Source organism: Myotis myotis, unplaced genomic scaffold, assembly GCF_014108235.1.
Source record: "Myotis myotis isolate mMyoMyo1 unplaced genomic scaffold, mMyoMyo1.p scaffold_m19_p_13, whole genome shotgun sequence".
Lineage (NCBI taxonomy): Eukaryota > Metazoa > Chordata > Mammalia > Chiroptera > Vespertilionidae > Myotis > Myotis myotis.
Window position 1 is genome coordinate 35,397,421 of NW_023416317.1, and position 24,957 is coordinate 35,422,377.

General features: G+C 40.2%; 1 protein-coding gene across 9 annotated transcripts in view; it reads left to right on the forward strand.

The window, feature by feature from the left end:
• The window catches only part of PLCL2 (phospholipase C like 2), a 173,365-nt gene that overhangs the window by 11,494 nt on the left and 136,914 nt on the right, over positions 1 to 24,957 (forward strand). The window lies entirely within an intron of this gene.

Genomic DNA, 24,957 nt, shown 5'->3' on the forward strand with positions numbered 1-24,957 from the left:
ACAGTGATGAAGGATGTCTTGGTCATTGAAGTCATCTCACACTGTTGTGATTCTGCTGGGAGTTTTTATGATTTGTTTTGGTGTAATTTTTGAGAGATTTAATCCTTGCAGGTGCTCTCGAAGGGTTTAATATTAAAAAGTGTGCTGCTCATACAAAACTTTGAGAACACTCAGTTGTGGAGCACCTGTTCTCTGCATGACAGCTTTCTAGATAGTGCTTTTTGGTCTCAAAAGCAGTTAAAAACAGAAACCAGTTATCCAGGTCTGTAGACAAAAGCAAGAGTTATTTGATTGCTAGCAGTCTACCTCAGATCCCAGGGGGTCAGTATAGCGCTTTTAGCCCTACTCAGCACTCACCTTGTGGGGAAAACTGCAAGTCTTCAAATGGGGCATTTCAGGACACACTGGAATTGCCTGGATTCGAAAACTTGCTAATGTGCACATCCACTCCAGGCTAATTAAATCAGAATTCCCAAGGGTTTCTTAACCCTCAGAGTTTAAAGTGTAGCCAGGATCAATAACAGCTATGAAGCCTTTCTCTCATGGTGGATCTTTGACTGCCCCTTCAGCTCTGTTAAATAACATGGAACAAGCAGTTTTAGAATCCTGCACGTGACAGTTGGTGATCCTGTGGCTGATGGGGAGGTGCAGGGGGTTGGGTTTAAACCTTTAGGTGCCTCAGTGGGACTTTTCCTTCAAGGTGTAGCTGAGTTACCTTTTTCTAAGGGGATAGAAAATACTGATGGAGAGGGAAAATGTCACAGTCATATTTGGAGAAACAGATTTTATATGTGAAAATGATGGTCTGCCCTGTGTATTAATCATTGTATCATAAGAATGTGTTTTTGATCCAGGTAAAGGAATATGTCGTGCCAGTTATCAAAAAGGCCCTGGGTTGGTAATCCTGAGCCTTAATCTACCTAGATTAATTATCACTGTGCAGTCACTATCTCCTGGTCCATCTCTAGGCTCTTTGCCATCCCTGATAGAGAAAAGACATCTGTCTACCCCTCACATTATACATCCTGGAGGGAGAACTTTCCCAGGAGGAGTATATTTTAGAAAGAACTAATTTTACTGAGGCATGAGCACACTTTCGCTGAATCGAGTCCCCACATTTCTTTTAACCACCTCATCTGTGCTCAGGTGGCAGCATGTAGCAGAAATGCTATTTACTCATAGAAGATTATAAATCGACACTTGCCAGACACACATCTATTTGTACAAGTAATCTATGCTCGGAGGAAGAGGACCAACTCATGACGTATCAGTGCACCACTCTTTGGTGGGCTGACAGTCTGGGTTGGTATGCCATGACCTTTGGGTGAGTGAATGTCTACTTTCTGAATGCTGTACAGCATTTTCCTCTTGCCACACAGACCTTTGCGGTCAGGAGGAATGACCATTGAATTCCCAAAGCATCTATAAAAGTATTTTATTGGCTGCAAAGCAATGCCATGAAAATATCAGTGCTGCTTATTTCTAGTCTTAGATACTTGGTGTGTACTCTTTTCTCCTCAACTTGGTTGCTCTGTTACCAGATCATCAATGTTCACATTTATTCTTTCAGGTCATTTTTTTTCCCCTCTTTCAAATTAACATGGTGGTGGGGGGGGGTGTTCTTCGAGCAGAGAAGCTTGTCCATTTATTCTAGGTCGGTGCCAACGAAGGGACATGGTCTGCTGGGCAGGCTGCATCTTTGGAGACTCTGGTCTCTAGAGACTGAAGGAGTACCCACATTTTATCAGCAGGAAGTGTTCTTAATCTTATTGGGACCCATATGTTAATACATAATCTTAATAGGTAGTTTAATTAATTGATTTATCATTGTGAGGCATGGTGGAAATGAATTTTAATATTCTGTAGGGGAGAAATTCTGCATCATTTTGTGAAAATTTAGTACTTAGTGATATGGACCAAGGAAAGAATCAGAGAGGTTTCCTTTTCCATGGCATAATTAACCAGATCTTCTTACCCATCTTTGTTAGGGAAGAAAGTATTGTTGAAAAATATTTTTAAATAGGTAAATAGCCCTTGTCCTAGGTAGTAGCTGCCACTGATGAATCCTCCTCTGAGGGGTCTAGCAGCAAGAAAGTTAAACAAAGTGGTAGAAATAGGACACACAGTGTGCCATGGGCACCTTGCTTAGAAGTAGATGGGCAGTGTCCTCTCTGTGGCAGTGTCCTGATCTCAGCGCATTTATACAGCTAGTCTCCTCATTCCTGGTTGCAAGGTGAAACAAGGAGGAAGGTGGCTTAGGAGATGTCACCACAGTAACAGGGCATGAAAAAGCACCTGTTCCCAGATAGAATTTGGCAACTCTCAGGCCTGCCATTCCTAGGAACACCAGGGGCCATTTGACCCATAAATTATGCCGCAAAAGAGCTCTTTCAACACTTCCCACATCAAGCTACAGGCAGAAAATGACATAATACAGCTGACATGGAAGAGATTGCTTGTGCCTAGAGTCCTCACCTATGGCGAGGGCAGGGATGGAAGGTGTGAGGTTGCGGGGATCAGTATCCTGGCCAGTTTGTAATCCACTGGGGCACACTGATTAGGAGGCTGTGCTTTAAAGGTGGTGGAGAGGAGAGCAGAGGTGTAAGGAAAGGTACAGTTGCTTTGGAGTACTCTGCATCTCTTGCTGTTGAGGTGATGCCTTCCATAACACAATTCCAGTGGCAAATTCACTTTAGCGGAAGCTTGGCCCCAAGACATGCCATGGAGCTGTTGCCACTGTGCAAACAACAGCACACAAAAGTCAGCCTGGCATATGGATGTGAGAACCGAACAGAATGGAACATCTCAAGAGTGAGGGGTAAGTCGAGCACTACATTCACGGAGGGCCGATTTCCTATGTAGAGAGGACTGTTAATCTAGCCTTAGGCTTTTCTGCTGTATCTGAACAGAGCAGATTAGTGGGGCCATGTTTAAAACCAATAACAAAAAAGTCCCGAGTAGGCAGCGAGGCCGACTTCCTGGAGTTTCTCTGCAGTGGTTCAAACCCGAGATGTGGACTCCAGTTCCAGTGGTCAGGGAGCTGGCCTGTGGAGACCGGAAGCTGCAAGTCAAGAGTTTTGGGTTCTGATTTAGGGTTTGTGCCTCTGCTTGATGGAAATGTTAAATTTTGAGAGGTCACTGCTTTCTCCTCTTTTTGATGTAAGAAGTACATGAATGCTTGTCTGCCATATTTCTTATATCTCTTGGGCATAGGGGTGAGTACTTTTTGCATAACCGATATGGTAAGTGAAACTTACATAGATCTTGGGCTGACCTGTTTGTCTAAATGATTCAGTTTCTGCTATTTTACTGTTGATTTGATTCTTTACATGAGAAAGATCTGTGCTGTTCCTACAAGGTTGCTCATAAATCTGTTAAATTACTCCCTGTCTTCTCCAAAGAACCCTAACAAAAAACGGTCTTATTTTAAAGGTCACATTTAATACTTTCCCCTTCTTTTAGCATTCATAATTGAAAATGTTGTTTTCAGTACTCCCTGCTCCACCTTATTTGAATATCATGCTTTGGTTTCATATTTTTATTCGGTACCCTCCGGCTTTGATATGCTTACCATTTCTAATTGAAATGCTGAACCCGGGCCCTGCACGTTCTCCCCCAGCCCACAGTTTTTATTGTTTCTCAGCATTGTGAGCTGGTCGGTTGGCATGATTGTTTTAGCTACCGCTAGGATAGAGCCACCGAGGTCTTACTCTCAGCACCTTGAAAGGTTCTGTTAGGCGTACTTTGGTATTAAAGCAGATAACCTTCATTTTCTCCTGGACCAAGGTAAAAATTCAGAGAAGAATTCAGGAAGTCTCTTAAGAAAATAATAATGTACATATCGTTATTTGTGTAGTCTTAATATTTTTTCAGTGACTTGAAAAGGGTAACATTTCATGAAATCATTTTTTTCCCCCCATAGAATATTCAGTGGAAGACAGATCTGAACTTTATATCTAGCTTGTATTTTGACTTGTAAGAATATTGATTAAACTCTTTATAGCTTACGGTATTCTCTGTCAATTGAAATAAAGCTATATGTTGATCTACTCATTTTATTAGGATAATGATCCTCATGTTTCAAAAGCAGTTTAAAACTCCTAAACCAAGGTGTAATGAAAACATAAGATGGTGGTAACAATACTCATAACCAAAAAAAGTTTCTTTGTATGCTAATCATGCATCATATTTACATAGTTCTTTAATCTCTACCAGGGACTTTTAACAACTCAGTTTAATCTCACAGCTATTTTGTGCTGTAGACAACATCGGTGGCCCCATTTTATAGGTGAAAAGGTTGAGGGCCACGTGTACAAAATTACATACGGTCACACAAAACATTAGCAAGGTGGAGCTCTGGACCCAGGTCTCCTGTCACTCTCCCTGCTCCTCAGGTATCTTCACACATTTTATACGTGTAAATTGGGACGGTGGCACTTCATTCTTCACCCACTTAATTAACGAGACACAAAAATAGAAACCCAGCATCATCAAAGGGTAATCTTAGGGCAGTACTCGTTTGAGGTGGTGAAGTGTTTAGTGTTTAGCTAGTTGAGAAACCCAAGAATTGTTTTTCTGCTGTGAAAGGAGCTGATGTTTAATGCCTTGAACATTCGCCTCTGGTCGACTATTACTTAGGAAAATTAACTGCTTTGCTGCTTACCCTGATAAGGCAGACCATCTGCATGTCCTTGAAGTTTAGAAAAATTGTATTTTTGCACTAAATTTATTTAGCAAGTCAGACATATTTGTCATTCCAAGAAAGCAACAGTATTGCTGCCTGCCGTTCTGGGGCCGCCTGTTGCTTGCAGGGTGCTGCTCCGGATGACTAAGGACCCTTCAGAATGTGGGGGCTGCGTCAGCCAGCTGTGCTGGGGCAGTCCTTTCACCGTGGCCGTGAGGCTCAGGGTGAAGCTGGGGCTGCTGAGCACAGGGTCACAGACTCCTCCTCTGAGCCAGGGAGCTTTGCAGAGAGAGAGACTCCACTCTCTGGTCAAGTCTGCATCCCTGACTCTGGAAATCTGTGGACGTGCATCCTGTCACTTCCTCTCACCATTCTTAGCATATGTTTTTATCTCTTGCTTCTGTTTTTTTTTTTTTTAAATATATTCTTATTGATTTCAGAGAGGAAGGGAGAGGGAGAGAGAGATAGAAAAATCAATGATGAGAGAGAATCATTGATTGGCTGCCTCCTGCATGCCCCACACTGGGGATTAAGCCCATAACCCGGGCATGTGCCCTGACCAGGAATGGAACCTTGACCTCCTGGTTCATAGGTAGATGCTCAACCACTGAGCTATGCCAGCCGGGCTATCTCCTGCTTCTTAGAGAAACCTCAGCCTTTGCCTTGAGATATGTCAACCAGTCCACTGTCCCTGTGCTTCAGATCCCATCCTCGCCCTCCTGTATCTTTAACTGCTACTTCTGTGCATATGTCTCTCCCATCATCATATAAGCATGCTCGGGTTCTTAAAAAACAAGAAAGATAGCAGTAACCTTTCGTCCTTCCTCTTCAGCTCTCTCTTCAGCCGTATCTTGAGAGCGGCAGTGATCTGCTCCATTTCCTTTCCTTATATTTTCTCCTCCACCTTCTCCCACCACAAAGGTCATCAGGGCTCACCGTGCCAGAGAGTTAGTAAGCCTCCTTCCCTTATTCCAGGCCTGACCTTGGGCAGCTTTTCCAGAGCCATAGCTGCAGTTAACTAGGCATTCACTGATGAGTCTTAAATGGATGTCTCCAGCTCAGATTTGCCCTCTGAGTCCAAGAGACAGCTGTCTACTCAGCATTCCTCTAGCATATCACTGCACATTCCACTGCAGTGTGTTCAAATCCAACCTTCCCCTTCTTATCCGGCTCCCACCCTCCATCTGGTCCTTTTCTGGAGCTATTTAGCTTGGCACATGGCACCATCCATTCTGCTTTCTTTCCGGTCAAAGAATCAGTTGGACTGAAAGAGAGAGTATTTCTTTTAAAGGAGTTGGGAAGCTTAGGAAATTATTGCAAGCTCTTCTTTCATTAGAAAAATGTTTGCACTTTTTTTTTTTTTTAAAGAGGTCAGTTCTGGTATAGGTTGCTATTAAAATTAGGTAAGTACATGATTTCTATAGCAAGAGCATGGGCTGACTTGAATTAAAATGATTTAACTCTTTAAGTATAGTGGTTTAGAGGGAATTGTACAAGTAAGGAGGTATTCATATGTCTCTCTCCTCAACCTCCACTAATGTTTCAGAGTCTCTTATGAATTGCCATGCATTGGTTCACTTAAAATTGCAAAGCAAAATTTAATTGGTACCTGGCTGAAAAACATTTGCTTCTTATAGGGAAAATGTTAGGGAAAGCCACATTTGTGAGCCAGAGAGGGATAATTTTTAAACATTTTGAAAAAGGGTAATATCTACATGAAGAATTTGTTTTCTTCTAAGCTTTCAGTTTGAAGTCTAATCAGCTTTTAGACTAGGACAGTAGTTCTTACTCTGGGATCTGTGGTTTATAATATTTTCCTCATTGATTTCTTTCCTGTTGTTTTGGAATATTTCTGTGAAAAAAATTATTTTTTATGCCAAGTATATTCCTTAGCCGTCTTGCTAAAGGTGAGTATCAGGTGTGATGGAGTGATAGCATGCATGGTATGGAAGTCACTTTTGGAGCGACCTTCATGTTACGGAATTAATTTAGTTCCCCTTTGACAGGCGCTAAAGCAGGCCCGTTGTGTCCCATGGTCACGGACAGCCAGCTCTTCCTATATTGGAAAATGCTAAAGGCAGCAAAGTACATTGGAGCTCCAGCCCTTTCATTTTACTTTTGTCACTGAATGTGGTGAGACACAAAACCCCTATATGCTTGGACAGCAAAGTCCTTGCCAATGAAAGCGTAGACTCAGTAGCGTTCTGGTCTGCCCAGTAGCGAGTTCTCAAGCTGTGTGCAAGGCCAGAGCTGTGACGTGTCAGGCTGTGTATCATACGTCCAGGTGGGAGATGCCAGAGACCCGGGGACGCTTTATTTCTGGCACGCGGTCAGGTTGGTTCTGTGGCTGAGTGTAGAAGGAAAGAGTTGAAGGCGTTTATTTAACATGGCATTGCACACTCAAGCTTGCTGACACTTCTTCTAATATTTTAAAGCACGTTTTGGCAGGATAAGTCCTTTTAGCCTGCACCTGGGTGAGCTGTTGAAATTCATCACAACCACCCGATGGTTTTCATCTGTTGTGTATGCATTTTCAGAGACTTCATCTTTTGTGATCTCTTTTTGCAAAGTGGAGTGGCCACTGCTCTCTTTGAAACACAGAACTGTGAGGGGAAGAAAACTCCGATCCCTTCTTCTGGATGGGGGCAGCTAATCTGGCTTCACTGCCGAGGTGCTAGAAGTCCCATGTGTCCTGAGAACATGGCCCTTTCTGTGTCCCTGTTCAGTTTTGTCAAGGCTGCCAGCCAGTAATCCTCAAAGACATTGGACAGTTTGGTAAGAACCATGGCCATGACTTTCACTCCTTAACCATTGAAAGAGATTTGCCAAAAAAATAAATAAAAGAGCAGACTATGGATTTCATATGGTTAACATTGAGGACAGATGTGAGAAGACTGTGTGTGAGAAGTGTTGGTGTGTTTTAAGAAAGGGAAAACCCCGTTTGAACCAAGAGGAGTTTCCTGATGGGATGACTTACTTGGTGATGATCTGGCCCTTTGAGTGAGGTCCATCTTATAGTTCAAGGCTTTGCCATCACCCTGATGGATGCTGCTGAAAAACCAGGAGTGCTTTTGCCCAGATGCCCCCCTGGAAGCACTGCCTGGAAGCAGATAACCAAGTACATCTTCTGGGCAGAGGCAGTGACACAGCCGTGGCAGCCTCTTTGCAGGCAGAAGCTTGTAGACTCCAGGGAAAACTACTGAAGGTTATCTTCATCCTGACAACTCTACATTGAATGCAGACTGAATCCTCTCCGTGACACACACAGCACCAGTGGTGCTATCCTTGCTACAGAAGGCCCTGGGGGCGGGAGGCGGGGGGGGGGGGGGGAGGGGGGGCACAAGGGAGTGACAGACAGTGAATGGGACTGGAAGAGGTTTAGGGGACTGGTACACTTCTTCACACAGCCCGTCCTAGCCGCTGGCAAAGAGGGCTGTGATTCTACTTGGCACCACTCGCCTTTTATCAAAACAAAAACTGGAAGTCGAAGTTGATCGACTGTCATACACCAGGACCCAATTTTAACTTCTGTATCAAAGTAAAGTAACTGCCTTCTAATTGAAATTTTCTTTTAGTATATGGTATCCTTCTGTTTTACCTGCACTGTTTAGATTTATTTCAATTTTTTTTTCAGAAGCAGCCAGTTAATTTTTGTGTTTGAAATGAATTTGGGAAGTATCATTTACAAAATTGAAAAATCTATGTGAAGGAAGTGAATTTCCAGTGATGACATTAATTGTGTGCACAATTTTGTGGGTATGTGCATATGCTTCTGAGAAGTTTTCTTCAGATTTCCAATGACATCGGAAATTGAAAAAACAACCAATCATTTATTCAGAGCAAGACTGTGCTGTAGCAATAGCTCTAGCTTATTATTTAAGCCTCCTCAGAATGTCGATGCTGTGCCCCCATCTCTGGGGGAGACTGGAGGGAGGAAACTGAGAGGGGAGGGAACCTTGCAAATGGAGGAGTAATTGCTGACAGCTGCCTGTCACTCTCCACGTCCCGCCAGGGTACCACTAACCATCATCTGCTTTGAGGAACACAATCCAGATCCACCTACAGAGGCTTCCGGGACAGGCAGGACTTAATGTCGCAGACCTGCATTTTGACTTTTATGGGCCTTTTCTCCTTGCGGCTTTCTTCCTCTATTTAAATAAAACATTAAATTTTACAACAGTATTAGTGTAAGGACAAATCTAATATTACAAATTAAAACATTTTATTCAACCTAAAGGTTCCTTTTTTCCTTCTGATTTGAAAAGAAATTTTGTGGGCCCCTAAAAATATTGTGGGCCTAGCATTGTGTGCCTAGTGTCCAATGGATAAGTTGGCCTTGATGTATGCAGACTATCCCTGATTTTCTTTCTTAAATGTATGCGTAAGAAGTGGAATATACAAATTAATATGTTATTTTTACTTCCAATCTATTATTCTTAGTAAAGTTGAGAGAAGTCACTGAGCATACTGTGAATTTAAATTTTGGAGAGAATTTTTCATCAGTTAATATGTAACTTGTACCTTCAGTTAATATTTATTGTATTGTTAATTTTTGCCAATAAATTAATTTTCAAAATTTTAATAAAGTTTGAGTTTTTTTTTTAAAATATATTTTATTGATTTTTTACAGAGAGGAAGGGAGAGAGATAGAGAGTTAGAAACATCGATGAGAGAGAATCATCGATCAGCTGCCTCCTGCACATCTCCCACTGGGGATGTGCCCGCAACCCAGGTACATGCCCCTGACCGGAATCGAACCTGGGACCTCTCAGTCCGCAGGCCGACGCTCTATCCACTGAGCCAAACCGGTTTCGGCAAAGTTTGAATTTTTAAAATTAAAATTTTACTATGTTAACATCAGTAATTGGTATTCTACAGAGTTTGAGAGGATTTACTATTTTGAGTATATGCAAATGGGGAATATTTTTAAGCATTCTTTCTAGCTTATTTTGTGAATATACAATACTTTCTATATAATTTGTTTTCTAAACTAAATTAGTTTCAGATAGGAACTTCTATGTTTTCTCCTGAATCTTAGTTTTCTCTACATTCTTTGAATAAAAATCTACTTTAAAAGATAACAGGCAATAATTTTGTGACTTGGAAATTTCAGAGTGGCCAGGAAAAGCATGTTAAAAATAGAAACTGTGTTTATTTACTCTGCTCCTCCCCGTCTAAAACACAGCCGTGTGGTTGCAGGCCAGGGGAAAGCTGATGGTGACTTGGAGGGTGTTTTTTCCCCCTGTTGCTGAGTTGAAGGAAGAGATCATCCTTTTAACTTCTGAGTCCTGCTTCCTTTCTTTGGCAACTCAGATGAATTATTTGCACATGCTGTTATCTGAAAATGAGTTTGACCAATTAGTTTAGTGTCTGGTTCATTCTCCTTTCTATTTATATATTTTATCCAAGCTCTATGCCATGAAAGGAAATTTTGAAATTTTGGTTTTACTAATGATTATACTTTCAAAATTTGTCAGTTTATAATTTTAAGTTTTCCTGTTGTTGATGTGTGTGTGTGTGTGTGTGTGTGTGTGTGTGTGTGTGTTTCACGATAGTCTGAAAAGATGGCTACTTACTTGGTTAAAAAGGCCTAGATTATGAATTTAGTTCTTGCATAGGCTTTTCACCTAGGAAAGGCTTACCTTCGTAAGACTGAATATTAACTAGAGAAGCCTGTCATTGTTGTCATGGATCACGAGCATCCTGGAGAAGTGCACAGTTTGTTTTTTAAGAGCATGTACAACTTAATGGAGCACTATGACTTCTCTGACTACCAGACAGGCAGCCTAGTGGTTCCAGTCCGATGCTTGAAGCATGTACCACATTTGGAACCTTTAACCCAAATGTTGTTGCATTAGGTCATTGATGCCGCCAATTCCACAGAGCCCTGCTTTGGAAGGAGTTGCTTATTGCTTAGGCTTTGGAGTGAGCTGGCTTGGGTGAGAATCCAGTCTGGGTCATCTACTAGCCTTAGTTTCCTCCTCTCTAAAATAGGTATAATAATAGGATCGACTTCATTGGGTTACTGTAAGGTCGTACATATAAAGCACGGCTGTCAATAAGTGTTAGTGACTGCTTTTGTACTGGCATAGAACAGCAGGAGTCCGAACTTAACATTTGCGGTGCCATGCCCTTCAATTTCTTTACCTATTTTCATAATGACTGCATGAAAAAAACGAGTATCAATTCACTTAATCTATTTCAATTCCATTTATTTCAAAACACATTTAATGGGTTATCACTACATTTTTTTATTTTAACCATGTCTCTTCTAGTTTTTATTCCAAATAATGTTTAAGCAAATATAAGTGAACACTTAATTTTGTGGGCTGATTTGTCACTATCAGGTTGTGATTCCTGTTGTATATTTTAATTTCCTCTCTCCCTTTTGTGGGTTCTCTCTGTTACGGAGAATGATATAGTGAACCCGTATGTACCCATTGTCCACCTTCAACAGTTAACAGCTCAGCTCATGGCTAATCTTTTTCTTTTTTAAAAAATCCTCCCCTAAGGATATGTTTCTATTTCTGTTGATTTTTCTTTTTTAGATAGAGGAATGGGGTATGGAGGGGAGGGAGAGAGAGAGAGATATAGATAGAGAAAGAGAGAGAGAGATATTCATCAGTTGCCTCTCATGATGGGGATTGAACCTGCAACCTTTCGATGTATGCACGACACTCCAACCAACTCAGTCACCGCGCTAGGGCCAGTCTTGTTTCCTCTTTACTTATTCTCATCTTGCATTATTTTAAAACAAACACTTGATACCATATTATTCATAAGTATATTTATACAAGCCACAATATCTTTATTATACCTTAGAATTAACAATAATTCCTTAATATCAAATATCCAGTTAGTGTTCAGATATCCAGTTGTCTTTAAAAGTATAAAGTTTGTTTCATTCAGGGTCCAGAACAGATCCCACATATTGTAATTGGTTGATGTGTCTCTTACATCTCTTTTTATCATCCCTCTTGTCAGTCAATCATTGTCTGGGGGCAGGAGACATAACATTTCAGGATTAGCTGAGAGCTATTAGCAGCTAACACTCAGAGCAAGGCACCAGTGGGGCAGGGCACCAGCGGCATCTACTACTTGGTGGAGGAGAACTTCGAGGCAGAGGGAGGAAAGATTGGTGAATAGTATAGCACGGCATGTTTGGTGGAATGATAAACATTGGCTTTCCTGGAGGCAGGCAGCCTCAGGGAAGAGATACTGGGGATTAAAATGTATCCCAGGTTATGGCTTCTTATACATTTTTTTTATGCTGAGCATAAAAATAGCTTGTTTTTTCAGATGATGATGAAATTAGTAAAAATATGATGGTAGCAAAACCTGGAAATACCGGGTGTCTCAAACATGTATATACACTTTAACAGCTGATAGCTCAATTTTGAAAATGAAATGTATTTTAATAAACACTGCCTTTATAATTATTCAAAGTGTATACATTTTTTCGGACACCCTATATATAGTGTATCAACTTAACATTCATTTTCTAATAATTTCTAAATTGGAAAATTATGGTAATGTGTGATAAGCATTGTGGAACCTAAATTATCTAGATATTTGGAACAAAATTTGTTTTAGCCTTCTTTGTATTTTTCCTTTTATTATAAAAGTAGTATTAGTATATGATAACATCCAAAAGGGCAGACCATGGTTATTGCTAAGTTCCAGGAGTATCTACAAGGGCTTGGGTTATCACTTGCTGAATTTGGGTAAAAGTAGTAATATTTTGCCAATTGAAGAGATCACTGTTTCTATGTTTCTGTGTAATATCTTTAAACAGTTGTTTTCCATGTTGATGTTCTTGGGCTTCGTTCTTGATGTGATGACTTAAAATGTATACTCTTAACATTTCTTCATGGCAAGATCCTGGGTTTCATTTCTAACTCTGACATTTATTGTTGAGCAAGTTACATAACTTCTCTAGTTATAGCTTCCTCATCTTTGAAAAGGCAATAGTAACAATAATAATAATAGTTCTTTCATCGAGAATGGGTGTGTTACAGCATTTAACACAGGATTAGGCACACCAAAGCATGTAATACTTTATTATTTCATTATTTTTATTCTTGCTGTTACTGTTTTCCTATCAAATATCTTTTGGGATCATTGAGTTAAGGTTCACTAAGCAGGCAATGACTAGTGAAGAGGATTAGGAACAAGAATATTAACTTTTATGCCTCCTGGGGTTGAAATTGGTACACTACAACTTAGATATGCTTTTTTATATTTTGTAACTTCCTTTATATTCTATAACTGATTTAATATTAGTCTGGAGTCCCCATTTCTGTCAGCAAAAGACAGTATGTCCAAAATAACTTTGCCTATTTTGGTTTTAAACAGCCTTTACTAGGTTAAATGCCATCTCTTTTGATAATTAGGAAATTTAAAGTTTAGAATGGTTTCTTTCCTCTTTAAGAGCTCTTCCCTTCCTGTTCCTAAGAAACAATAGAATTGGTCTGACCGATACCTTTATTGTTATTTGGTCATGGCCCACTCTGATCTCTACCCATTTGCCAGCATAGCACCCACATCTTCTGCCTTCCCTGGTTACCAAGATGACCTAGCCTGGGTCTCTCCATTCAGGTGAGAGTCTCAGCTCCTCTTGAGTCCTCAGTTTACTCACACAGCAGCTCTTCCTCCTCCTGGAGCGTCGGTTTTCACTCTACTGGACCACTGCCTTCAGCATATCAAACATCCTGGTATTTCTTCCAGATTCTCTTGATGCCACTTCCCTGCTGGCTGCTGCCCAATTTCTTTCTCTCTTTATGCAGCAAAACAACTTGGAGAATTGTATATGTTCGGTATCTCCAATTCCTTACTCTTACTTTTTCTTAAACCCACTCCATTTAGGTTCTTATCTTTATTATTCACTAGAGATGCTTTTGTCAAGGTTACCAAGTTCTTAAATTATTAGTTCTCAAATCCTTTTTTTACTTTACCTATCAGTAGCATATGGCATGGCTGGTTATTCCCTGTCTTGATATGCTTATTTTACTTGGTTTCTGTAACTCCCTACTCTTCCCATTTTCCTCCTATCTCACTAGTCCCTTTTGCTGATTTCTCCTCTTCTCTTTAATCTCACAATGTTGTAGTGATCTCAGTCCTTTTCTATCTGTTCTTTTCTATCTAACTATATTCCTTTGATGATCTCATCCTGTCCCATGGTTTTGTCAGCCACTCCCAAATTTATATTTCCAACCCAATATCTCTTCTGTACTACAGGCTCACATATCCAACTTCCTACTATATCTCTCCACTTACCATGTCTCAAACACAACTCTCCTTCTTTTTCATCGCCTTCCCTGTCTCAGTTGCATGGCACTTTCTAATTGCTCAGGCCTCAGGGTCTCTTGACTCCTCTTTCTCTCATATACCACATCTAATCTCTCAACAAATCTGTGCCTTCGGAATATATGTAGAATCTCAGAATGTGATGGAGGTATTATCCCCATTATAGAGTTAGTAATAGCTCTGATTTGAACCCAGGTCCATCAGACTCTAAATTCTTAACTATTTTTAATTTTATATTTGTATACTTTTTAAAAAAGTCATAGTTAATGGGAGAGAAGTAGACCATTCAGAATTATTATAAGGATGCCTTGCCTCATAGACAACCTGCCCAGTGGTTTAGTGCAACTGTTAAATTATTTTTGTTTTAAATATGTTATTTAAGTGCTAGTCCGAAGCACTTTATTTTGTTTGCCACCCACCCCTATTACACTTTATGAGTTGTATCAGCTGCTCTATCATTTTTCTTATTTATTTTTATTTTATTACTTTTTAATCTTTATTGTTGAGAGTATTACAGATGTCCCCCTCTATTTCCCCCAGTATCCCTCTCCACCCAGTTCCTGCCCACCCCAGGCCTTCACCACCCTGTTGTCTGTGTCCATGGGCAATGCATATAAGTTCTTTGGTTAATCTCTTCATGTCTCCCACAACCCTCTCCCCTCTGAGGTTCCACAGTCTGTTCCATGTTTCCATGCCTCTGGTTCTGTTTTATTCATCAGCTTATTTAGTTCATTAGATTTCACGTATAAGTGAGATCATGTGATATTTGTCTTTCTTTTGACAGGCTTATTTCGCTTAGCATAATATTCTCCAGGTCCCTCCATGTTGTCTCGAAGGGTAAGAGATCATTTTTCTTTGAAGGGAACTGAGACCGATTTGGTTGTACAAGGTGATGAGCAACATTGCTCAAAACCCAAAAATAGGTTTGTGGGTTCCTGACTGTGAGACCAGGTGCTCTCCACTGAGCTATTCTGCTTTCTTTGCTTATCAAATACGAAATACAGAATAACTCAGGACTGTGAGATGAATATTAGGTCCATAAAAAGGTACTTCCTAACAAAAGCAAATCAACCATCCCAGCAAACAAAACCCTTCTTGACACACTGTTGTTAGAAGATGCCTCCTACCAGCTGACTGTGTTCTCATTGGCTCCCAAATTTGTCCCATAGTTTCTGATGCTGGTACCAGGCTCTTGGATCATCACAGGAATTAATCTCTGTTCCTCTTGTTCTTCTCCCTTCTCCCAAATCCTTTTTCAGAAAGTTTGCAGGTTAATACTCCTATAAACACTACTGTGTAAAATTCTTCACTCAGCAATTCTATGATGCCCTTTGTTTTTAGGCTGGTGCCCTGGGCTTCCTCTTGGTTTTCAGGACACTCTCCATCTGTCCTTGGTGTTTCTCCAGGATCCTTTTCTGCTTCTTGCCAAGTCCTTATTCTAGTTTTCTATTCTGTGCCCTATTCCAGAAATGTTGTTCCTTTCCTTTTGGTTAGCAACCCCAGCCCTTCTTTTGGGCCACTTCTTACTCATTAGTTGAAATTTTGATTGTAGGGTGTGTTATATATATGTTCTTTAGCTTCTAAAATTTTTCTGTGGGCTTGCTAATGTTTTCACTTAGAGAGTAGGATCCCTGCCTAGTATGGGATGTGGTGTAAATTTTTTCTTAGTCATATCGTCAAATTATTGCTGGAATTATGTTATAATTAGAAAAAATAATTTAATAATTTAACGGTTTCCTGCTTTCTGATACATTTATTTGAAATAATATCTTAAAGTTGGCTGTAAAGAAAAACAACATATAAATTTAGTCAAAGATTTTGTGAAATGTAAAGTGACTTTGCTTTGAGAAAGGGAAATTAAATCCAATCACTTAATAGAATATAAATACATAAATATACTGCATATATGTATGTAATTTACCTTTCATGAAGTCATTTTTATAATAGCATGTTCATAAAAAACAATACAGGGCTCATAATCATTTTGAATAGAATGCTTGAGGTGCTGACTTAGATTCATGGTGTGGAAGTAGAAAAGATCTGCCTGTACATTTTGTGCCCATTGTAAAAACATAATAGAGTTTTCCTCCAGATTATTGAAATATAGAGGCTATGGCATAACTGTCGCACCCACCATAGTGTTTTTCTTTTTCAAAAATACTTTTTTTCGATACCCTCTCTTGTATGACTGGACAGATTCCTCTGACACCAGGAATCTTCTGCAACCTTGGTATTTATTGTCATAACTAGGGGCCCATTGCACGAATTTGTGCACCTTGAAAGGCACTGTGGGCTGCGAGGCTGCTGCAGGCACAGGGGCAGGTCTTGGCCCATCTTCCGCGCCCCTGCCCAGCCCCTCCTGCCGCAGCCCCTAGTCTCCTGTCGGCCGTCAACCCCACTCCTGCCACCACGTGCTGACCGTGCCAGCCCTGCTTGCACCCACTGACGGTGTGGAACGATTAGGGCTGGTGCCAGCAGTGGGTGTGAGGGGGGCCAGTGCTGTCAGTGGGTGCAAGCAGCAGCTGCTGCCCCAATTGCCCCTCAGGAGCAGGGGGAGGCAGAGAAGCCCTCAGGGGTGATCAGGACTGACAGCCACTGCTCGCACCTGCTGATGGTGCCAAGCGATTGGGACCAGTGCTGGGCACTGGCAGCAGGTGCAAGTGGTGGCTCCAGCACTGGTAGTGAGTGCGAGCAGGGCTGGCGTCGGCAACAGGTGTGAGCGCCAGGCCGGACCACGGCGTATGGGAGCAAAGAATTTTCAGTAACCACCATAGGCTCGCCCCGATGACAGTGACCAGTGCCCCGCCTTTGTCTGGCGCCCCTGCTCACCTGCTCCACCATCCTACCATGGCCGACACCCACCATGTTCTGCACATGCCCAATGGTGGTCAGCGCACGTCATGGCGACCAGTTGTTTGGTTGTTTGGTTGTTCCGGTTGTTCCACCTTTTGGTCTATTTGCATATTGGCCTTTTATCATATAGGATGTTTTAATTTGGTAACTACAATGGTATTTCATCAACATTTATATTTTTCTTATGGTTTAATGTGGAATTTTTGGTGTATGCCATTACTTAAGAGAAATTGTTTTAGTTGTGAGTTGTAAAAAAACTAGCTGGAGAGACAATGTAACTCTAACATAGATCTTCATGTAGTCCATCAGATTTTCATGAGGATAATAAAGTATATTTTGTATATGAAGAAATGTATATAACAGCGAGGGGAGGAATTAGGGAGAAGCATACTCATAATTTAATTTCGTCAAACTAATGTTATCTGGCTGAAAGATGAGTTTTCAAAAGATATATTTCTTAAGTTCACCCATTATTAAAATTGTTGAATTTAATTGTGAGCTTACTAAAATATTAGTGTACTTTCATGATAAATTAAATTTGAATTTTCAAGTTTCTTTTTTTCCCTTGATGGTCTAGTTTCTCTATTAAAATATGTGGGTATCTTTAATTTTTTAATAGAATTTGGTAAATCTTAGTTTTCTTGAAATTATACTATAGTAGAAATGAATGATAAAAAATTTACAGTTTGTTAGAGAGTCTAATTGTTACAGGATTTAGAGATTATATATGACTTAAAGATTTAAAGATTACTTTATAAAATGTCTCTTAAAATTGTAAAATAATATTTTCAATTTAGGGGAACAAAGATTTTACCTGCATATAAAACTGTATTAGTGAGTACTAGAATAAATCAATTAAAGCATATCCTATATAATAAAAGCCTAATAAGCAAATTGTCCCCTTGAGTAGAAGTTCGACTGGGAGTTTGACCAGGGGGCGGGGCCAGCTGGCCAACCACGGGGAAGGGAAGCCCCGGCCGGCAGCTGGCAGCCTCTAGGGACCCTACCCGTGCATGAATTTTGTGTACTGGGCCTCTAGTCTTTTATAATATGAAGAGAAAATGAATATAAACCAAATAGTGCATAACATCAGTGCACATTCTTCTCTTTATAAGGTTAATGCTTTTGACTCAAGGCCTAGAAGTTGCTTAAGACTTCATTGAAATCCTCATGTTTATTCTCACCTTGCTTCTTTTCTGTTTTTAACTAGTGGCCTGGTGCATGGATTTGTGCACATTGAAAGGAAATTAAATGGATGGTTGCCAGCAGGGCGGGACTGGGCAAGATGGGCCGGACATGCCCTGGAGCCAATCTCCCAGGGTCCTTCCCTGGCCGGCCACACCTGGGGCAGTGCCGTGGTTCGAAGGGCATCTGCAGAGTGAGGGGGGGGTCCCTCAGGCAGGTGGGGTCCCTCAGCCTGGCCTGCAGGGATTGGGCTGAAACCGGCTTTCCGACATCCCCCCCAGAACCCTGCTGCCAAGTCACCGCAGCTCGGCAGTTCCTGCGTTGAGTGTCTGCCCCCTGCTGGTCAATGCGCATCATACCTACTAGACAGTCGGACAGTCACTTAGCCTGTTATATATATAGATGTGAGTTCTGCGTTTTAACACAAATATTAATATTTATGTTAATATTTAGCCAAACCCTGACATAGAGAAACTCAGCATGCATTTGCTATTAGAATCGCTGAAATTTTTCAGTACTTATTTCAGGTTAGAGTTATCCGTGTTCCGTAATTCATGAGTTTTCATGGCATGGAAAATTACTTCCCTGTGGTTTAGATATATGTATTGTCTGGTTGTACAGGTAGATATGTTTCTTTGCTGCTGTAATATTTTTTTCCTTTAATTTTATCACTTTTTCATTTTTTTATTCAGGTAGTATTTTACCTATCTTTAGAAAATTACTTCTCATTGGTTTATTTTGTTTGTGCTGTTTCATTTTTCCTTTCAAATTCATCATTTGAATGATGGGAACTGATTATTTTTAGAAAGGCTCTTTTGACATTATTTGGGCCAAGTCAGGTTTGATGTAGGGGAAAGGACAATGCCTGTCCTGTGCCTACAAATGTACCACTCTCAGTTCTGAGAAAGGGAGAGAGAAGAGGAAAGGTTAGAGAGAAAAAAGAGGGACGCCCCATTTGGTTTACATTTAGAAGCATGGAATGGAATAAATATCATGGAGAAAATCCAGGCCCAACTTGCTTCAGACCTCAGTCTTGAACATCTAAAATAGTCTGCTAAGGTTGCCAATATTTTTAATTAATTAAATCAAAGCATGCTTATAATCTTGAAAAGCATTTTGCATTTTTATCTGTGAAAGGTCTTTGTGTTTTATTTCTGTGAAGATTATAATCTCTATGTAGCCTACTTTAATACTACAGCACCAGCATGACCAGAAGGAGCACTGACTCAGTAACCCTATCATACCAGAGAGCAGGCAGATTTGAGCAAGGATGGACTATGGAATAAAAGATTATTCATCTTTTAAGACAATGAGTTGCCGGGAGCCGGTCCATCCTTGCTGTTTCAAAGGACCTGGCATATATGGTATACTGTCCTTAAAATGTTTGCTCACCTTCTTGGCACTATGTGTTTTAACCAAGGTCTCTGAGAAAGGTTGTTTCCCCAGGTAGGGATTTTCCCCTGAAGTTAGGGAGGGAATAAAACCTCTTAACTAGTGCCAGGTGGGTAATTAATCACTTTAACTATGAACAATCATGCTTAAGCTACATAATCTTTACTCCCTGGAATGGAGATAAGAAACGCCCTAACCTTTGTAATAGAGATGGATAGGATTGAATCAACTGGTATAAATACAGATGTAATAAGACAGCAAGACTCAGAACTTAGAATACAGAGCTTAGAACACAGAACTTAGAAGACAGGACTGAGAAGACAGAACCTACACAGAACCTACAGACAGAAGAACTTCGCTGGAGAGAACATGGCAAAAGATCCTGGACTGAACCTGACTACAGAAATTGGCAAGAGAACCTGAGTAGAACCTGGTGACTGAACCTGGCTGGAGAACCTGGACAGAACCTGGCTGGAGAACCTAGCGAGGGAACTTGGCTACAGAACCTGGCTGGAGAACCTGGAGAACCTGGCTGGAGAACCTGGACAGAACCTGGCTGGAGAACCTAGCGAGGGAACTTGGCTACAGAACCTGGCTGGAGAACCTGGAGAACCTGGCTGGAGAACCTAGCAAGACAACATGGACACAGAACCTGGCTGGAGATCCTAACCAGAACTTCGCTGGAGATCCAGACCAGAACTTGGCTGGAGATCCTGGCTAGAAATCCTGGCTAGGCTGCTGATCAACTGAACGCTGTCTCCATGTCATTCCTTCTTCACCGACTCCGTCCACACCTTTGGGGACCCCTGGACCTGCTGGGGTTGGACCCCAGCAATGAGTAACCAAATATTTTGCTTTTTCAACTAGTTGTTTCTGAATTGTTTTGATCAAGAAAATGTAATATTCCTTGTTGGATTCTAGGTTTTGCTGAACCTTATGGGTTTCTATAGCAAACTAATTTCTGCATCAACTGAGGGTATCTTTCCTGAAACATTGAAGAAGGTAAATAAGAAAATTGTCCATAGAGTGGAGAAATGGTCAAGAGGGAGGGAAGTAGTTTCTTCCAGAAGTATTTCTGATGAAAAATATGTTCTGCAACTTGGTATTTGAATTTGTTATTGCCACAACTTCAGGAATAATTTACCACCAAGAGTATCCAATATGTTATTTCTAAAAGAAAATTAATAGCATCCCTATAAAAGAGTCCATGGTATTGTGGTACCAAATGAATGTACTTCATATAACTCTATCATCTTTTTACTTAAAGGAAAAATCCAAATACTTGGTGATGAATGTTTGGAATTATTTTTACACCAATCACTTAAAGAGATTTAAAACATAAATATATTGCCAACAGAATTTTGAAGGATAAAAGGTAAAGATAGATGAAATACTTGATTTTTTTCCTCATCGGTGTTCCAGTCTGCATGATAAATTATATCTTAGGCTCTCTTCTCTCTTTTGTGGTCATACATTAGCCATGTGTCATCTTGTACCTCAAAGAATAAAGGAACAACTTGTGTTCTTTATCTCCCTCCTCTCCCCTTGCCTGTGCTCTTTGTCTTATGAGCCCCTTGGAGACTCACAGTTTCCTTAGTAGGTTGCCTGGCAGTGACTGGAGAATGAGATAGCTATGCTATAAAAGGCTCTTCCTTCCCTCGCCCAGCCTTTTCCTGGTACTTAGCCCTTTTCTGTCCTTCACAATCCGGATGTGCATAGAATACAGCCCCATTTTGTTAAGGACATGCATCCTCTGCATGCCAGGGGATTGCTCTTCCTTTTAGTTAGGGTCAGGTCTGAAGTGTCTTCTGGTCTCTCTGGCTAGCTAGCCAATAAATATCAGAATTAATCCTATAACTAGTCTCAGCAGTATTGTAAAGTTTTGTTTTTTTTTGGCCAAAACACACCTTTTGGTTATCTACAACTGTATAACAGACGACCTTAAACTTACTGGCATGGAGCAATAAACCATTTCATTATGATCATGGGTTCTTTGGGTCAGCAGTTTGGACAGGACACATCAGGGGTGGCTAGTCTTTGCTCCTTGGTCTGGGCCTCAACTGGGAAGATTGGAATGGCTGGGTGACTCAGACGTGGGCTGGGGCTGGAGCATCCACTTCCAAGATGGCTCCTCACTCACATGTTGGGCACTTCCATGGGGATAATGGGAAGGCTGGCTTTGGCTGAGTGCCTGTGTGTAGCCAGAGCGCCTCTGTGCGGCCCTTCAACATGATGGTCTCACGTAGGTGAATGTCCCCCAGAGCAGGCCTCCCAAGAGAACCAGGTGGGAGCTGGCCTCAGATGTCACACTGAGCCACTTTGCCACATTCTTTTAGTTACAAGTGAATCATAGGGCAGCCCAGACTCAAGGCCAGGGGAGTGAGACACCACTTTTTGATGGGGGGAGGGGGGAGGGGGAAGGGGGGAAGGGGGAGGAGCTAGGTCACACTGAAGAAGAGCATGTAGCCTGAGGGACATTGTGGTGGTCATCTGGGAACTTATGCAAAGGGGAGACTGCATCTTGGTGTTTTGATTCCATAATGCTAATTTCTGTTTCCTTATGTGAATCGTTCAATGTCTCATAATTTGAAAATTTAGTATTATATACCAAAAATGTGGATGATTGCCTGAATATTCTCCTTACTTGTATTGCTCTCTGACGTTTTATATAACTTTTGTATTACTGCAGATTCAAAGGAGGACTGTTCAGCACAGTCTTCATTTGTACCCGTAATCTGAGAAGCTAAAATAAGACTATAAGATTGTGCCAGATTAATTGTAAGAGTGAGCAAATTGTTACCATGAACTTTATAATTAACAAGGCATTTAAACCAGGAAGATGAAAGGAGAGAAATGGTAAAACAATGGAAATTTTTGTGCAGGAAATAGTCTTTTTAGTTAATGTATGGAAATTCAACACCAAGGGCAGTGCTGATGATTCTAAATAGTATGCTCAGAGATGCAAGTTGGGATTTTAGCGATCGCTTCCTAATACCTTAATAGTGAAGGCAACAGGACAGAATTATAGTCTACAGAGTGTAGAACTAGCATGATTTTCTGTGTTGAAGGAAAAAGACTAAGGGAATATAAAAACCTGGGAAAGTTACCTTACCTCATTGAATCCAAGTTTTCTTTTCTGTAAAGTAAGGGGTTAAAATCTATTCTAACTATATAATGCTTTGACTTTATTGTTCTCACATTTACATAGCCCTAGAAAAAGACAGTTATATATGGCAGCTCAAAGTTAATATTAAATATAGATGTACAAGGGTCATTCAGTTAAGTTTCAGAAAGTTATTAAATTCTAGTCACTTTATACTTAGCAACGTAAACTTGTTTGAACTAATCCCCTAAATTAAACAGACATACTATAAGAAAACTCTGGATTGAATAAATTATTTAAAAAGATATGGACACTCTTTTTATATTATTTTCTTTTTGGACACCCTTCTTAAATTTAGAGCATTTACAAATCATAAAAAAAAACACCCACTGAATTTGCTTGTTTGGAGCTGTTAGCAATTTAATAGGAAACAGTACAATTGAAGTTTTAGTTTTGTTCCTTTGAACCAAAAACCTGAACTCACGTATTTGGAGCCAGAATTTAAATGACTACATCACAATTTAATAGGAAATACTGAAGTTGAGGTTCTGGGGCTTGTTGTGCCTAAGTTTTCAAATTTATTGAAATAATTTTCATCATATTCTCTCACTTTTTGACAATCCACTGACTGTAATTATGTCCTTCTTTTCATTATTGGAAATGTTTATTTGTTCTTTCTTTTTTTCTTCTTCTTCTTTTTTTTAATCACGCTTGCCCGTGGTTTAACAGTTTTTTTGTGTTTTTTTTTTTTTTGTTTTTTTTTAAAAGCCAACTTGTGGCTTTGTGGATTTTCTCTATTGCTCTACTGTATTCCTTTTCTGTTTCAGTAATTTCTGCTTTTATCTTTATTATTTTCTTCATCCTTATTATTTCTTTTCTTTGGGTTTACTCTTTTTGCTATTTTTGTGACTACTTAAGTTGTATGCTTAGCTCTGTAATATTTAGCCTTCCTTCAGGGTATAATTCTGTGGCATGTATAGTTGGCTTACAGAAAATATATAGTTTTTATGACTGACCTTTTTTGGAGTCTGGGTGTCTGAGCACCGGTTTCCTGGAAGTGCTTCCCTCAGGGAGCATCTGTGAATAAATGTTCTCTCCTGGGAATCCTCTTCACAAAGATTCTATGAATATGGACTTCATTTTCTGGAAGCTGTGGTGTGAGAATGAGCAAAGCATTTGAAAATTCATTCAGGCAGAATATAAAATAACTAATACCCATAAATGTGCCACATATATCGCATCTGCCTAAAACTTAATCACCAAAATATGCTCTTACCAACCCAATTTGTTTTCCCCTCACTGCCTCTAAGGCTGAAAAATCAGCGAGGCAAAGAGCCTCTGTGTTCTTAAATAATTTGCCCATAATGTTTTGTTTATGGTACTGTTTGAAGTTTAGTTACTTTAGTATCTGTAAAAAGTCTTCCGTTTGTAGCATGGAAATGTGACAACATCTCCTTGAGCCACTTAATATGGATTCTGGATTCCAGAAGGCTTGTTGTTTAGAAGGCCAGTGAAGGTATTACTTCTTGGCTTTATAATATCATTTAACTTTTTTTTTCAACTGCCTTTATTAGATATAATATTAATCTTTGTGTGATTTTCTTTTATAGATGCTATAAGACATAGCATTGTATTAATTCCTAGGGTTTTCCAAATAAATTTAAATTAATTTTACTATTTAATTTGAGTATATAGTAAGTTTGTGTTTATTGAGAATCCGAACAACTGGAATGAACAACTGCAAATTAAAAAGCAGGTATGTGAATTAGAGAGAGAGAGAAAGCAAGCAAGTGCTTTGAGTCCTATATGTGGCTCTTGCATGCTGGCTTGGCTATTGGTTCGGATATAGAGGGCCATCCTCCTCCTAGGTAGGACCTGCTCATAGACTGCAGGGTAGAAGAGTTTGTGTGGCATTCTTATTTATTTTGAAAATATATTGACTTTTTATTTAACTGGAGGCCACCCAGTTCCTCAAATACTATGGTTAAATAGTTTACTGTATTGATCACCACTACTAAATGAGAATACAATATAACATTTTGAATATTAATTTCTCAGCACCAAATCATCATCCTATATAATAAAGAGCTAATATGTTAATTAGACTGAACAGCAGAATGACCATCTGGGTGACCTTCCAGAGAAGCCTTGGCTGTAAGGGCTGAGCCCCCTGCACGAATTTCATGCATTAGGCCTCTAGTCTATCTATATAAAAGGCTAATATGCTAAGTGTCCTTTCCTCTGTCTGGGCAATGACATCAAGTAGCAACATCTGGCTTCCTCTCCCTAACGATAACTAGCCTCCTTTCGTGGAAACACTTTACACCAGGGGTCCTCAAACTTTTTAAACAGGGGGCCAGTTCACTGTCCCTCAGACCATTGGAGGGCCAGACTATAGTTTACAAAAAAAACTATGAACAAATTCCTATGCACA